General features: G+C 38.7%; 1 long non-coding RNA gene across 1 annotated transcript in view; it reads right to left on the reverse strand.

Annotated features, from left to right (window-relative positions):
* Window positions 1-2,187: 2,187 nt before the first annotated feature.
* The window catches only part of LOC110461045, a 19,236-nt gene continuing 18,491 nt past the window's right edge, over window positions 2,188-2,932 (reverse strand). The window contains exon 3 of the long non-coding RNA XR_002464079.1: window positions 2,188-2,316. This is a non-coding gene — a long non-coding RNA (uncharacterized LOC110461045). The remainder of the gene's footprint in view (window positions 2,317-2,932) is intronic.

The following is a 2,932-nucleotide window of genomic DNA, read 5'->3' on the forward strand; positions in this document are numbered from 1 at the left end:
TAGGTTAGCTGTAACGGGAGAGGCTGGCGGGACATGTTACTCCCTCCTTACTATAGGTTAGCTGTAACGGGAGAGGCTGGCGGGACATGTTACTCCCTCCTTACTACATATTAGCTGTAACCGGAGAAGCTGACGAAGCATGTTACCCCCTCCTTTTTATAGATTAGCTGTAACTGGAGAGGCTGGCGGGACATGTTACATGTACCCCCTCCTTACTATATATTAGCTGTAATGGGAGAGGCTGGCGGGACATGATACCCTCCTTACTATAGATTAGCTGTAATGGGAGAGGCTGGGGGGACATGTTACTCCTTCCTGACTATATATTAGCTGTAACGGGAGAGGCTGGCGGGACATGTTACTCCTTCCTTACTATAGGTTAGCTGTAACGAGGAGAGGCGGGCGGGACATATTACCCCTCCTTACTATATATTAGCTGTAACCGGAGAAGCTGACGAAGCATGTTACCCCCTCCTTTTTATAGATTAGCTGTAACTGGAGAGGCTGGCGGGACATGTTACATGTACCCCCTCCTTACTATATATTAGCTGTAATGGGAGAGGCTGATGGGACATGTTACCCCCTCCTTTCTATATATTAGCTGTAACGGGAGAGGCTGGCGGAACATGTTACCCCTCCTTACTATAGATTAACTGTAACAGGGGAGTCTGACGGGACATGTTACCCCCTCCTTACTATAGAATAGCTGTAATGGGAGAGGCTGGCGGGATATGTTAGCTCTTACGGGAGAAAAACAAAAAGCATTCCCCAAGAGTTGATGTGCACAAAGTTGCACGCATTGCTATAACTTGTCAAATGCACAAAATTCTACGCGTTATACATGTAGTTTTGCAGGAAAAGTTGCCACAAAATGCTAGTTTGGATGCCCAGTACAGTACGGCTATAGGCCCTCGCGATCGGCTATCACCGATTTTAATGATATTTTGTGTGTTGAAAAAGAAATATCTAGAGTTTCCTCACGTAATTTACAGGTTCATTATACCGCATATGTTGGAAGAAATTAAAATTAACAACAAAACCAAATTTCCCTCGGCACCGTCTTACCAAAGTATCGTCAACATGGCATTGCAAATCAATTTTTGTTGTAAATAACTTTTGATTTCTCTAGTTAATTGCAACGGCAATTAATGAAATTGAAAAGGAACTTTAAACCAATATCTTTCAGCGTGCAAAGTTTTGTTAAAATCGGCCGATCAACAAAACCCCCCAGGAAAATTCATTGAAAACAAATGTATACTGTAAGATTATATAGTAGAATTAAATTTTGCGAACTCACTTTTCGCCAACAAATGTATATTTGTACAGGGTACTATAAGGGATTGTTTAAAAATTGCAAATAGATATTTATGTTTTGATTAGTATTTCCCCTAGGTCGTCAGTTTATATAAAGAAACCGAAAATGATTCAATTGCTAATTAAATTACTTATTAAATAATTTAATAACATCCCCTATCCTAATGGCTATTTTCATATTATGATTTAAATATTTTTGCACGCGTCCACCGTCGGCCGGAACCCTTTGATACCCCACTTCTGCCACTAATACCTGTCCACCTCCGATTACGACCTATATTATATTTTGAACAAATTTCAGCGAACAGTCATCTGCGGTAAAGCAGCCCTCCCTTTATACAAATGTTCGATTACAGCCGAACTATGACTTAGACACATTTGCTGCATTTACTTTATATTGTAAACAGATCAAGAAGACCTATTCGAATGCACCAAAATAAAACGAACCGATTCATTTCTGCAACAAACCTGCTATTGCTTAAACTGTGATACAACTATAGAATGATAATAAAGGTTTACATGCATTTATTTACGTTTGCCACGTGCTTTGTACAAAGGTTGCTGAACAACACACGTTACAAAATCAGAAGAATTTTACCTCGGCGACCCACTCTCTCCCAGTGGCTATGCGTGCGTGTACAAACATGGTCAATTTTAAATCAAATTTTGCTAATTACTCACTTATTGATTCAATTTATTTCCCGAAAAACGAAGTGTGCCGTGTCTGATACAATATCAACAATCTGGTATTACTAAAATGTTCCAATCCACTATGGAAAAACTCGAATCGTGTCCACAAGGCGAAATTTCACCAAATATTCCTGGGAGGTAAAAATGAGTGGTTGGTTGATGCAGTGTAAAGCGCACTTACCTTTTACAAAGGCGGCCTTGGTTCAATTCCCCAAACGGACGTTACTAGGTTAGGGTATCCTATCCGACCAAGTGGGCTTTCTCCAGGTACTCCGGTTTCTTCCCACACTAAGACCCTTCGAGCGCCAACATCTAGGCCAACACGAGTGATAAATATAAGCTTAATTAAGTTGTTTCATAATAATTGTAAAATAAATAAAGTTGATATAAAACTGCAAAACTCTTATCATCCAGAAATAGTCTAAATGTATTATAAAATCACGAGGTAAAAATCATACGTGATCATTATATGAATATCAGAGTGCGACGTGCTTCAATTGTTGGCGTATTTTTTAACGACAGCTGTGGAAGCTTAACTGTCCATATTGTCTATATAATGTCTTGAAGCCTGGTACAATGCACATGTACTGTATACCAACGTTGTAGTCCGTGAACGATGGAGTGAGATAAATAAGTCGGCGAAGAATGGTTTACAAAGGGGAATCCAATGTATGTAGTCTATTTATAGCGTTCTAAAACTATAAATAACATGAGTTATCATTAAAATATTTAAAGATAAATGTATTAAAAACTTTTGTACTTTAGTAATTTGTAACATGTACCACTTGTGTGTAATATTAAGATATATTGACTAATATAGACATGTTTTACCTGCAGAATACACGTAGGATTAATTGTGTTATGTCTATATCAGCAGAGACGTATATAAATGTAACAGGAAAGAGAATAGTTTGCTTCCACCGGGGAT

This window comes from Mizuhopecten yessoensis, unplaced genomic scaffold, assembly GCF_002113885.1.
Source record: "Mizuhopecten yessoensis strain PY_sf001 unplaced genomic scaffold, ASM211388v2 scaffold10551, whole genome shotgun sequence".
In the NCBI taxonomy this organism is placed as follows: Eukaryota; Metazoa; Mollusca; class Bivalvia; order Pectinida; family Pectinidae; genus Mizuhopecten; species Mizuhopecten yessoensis.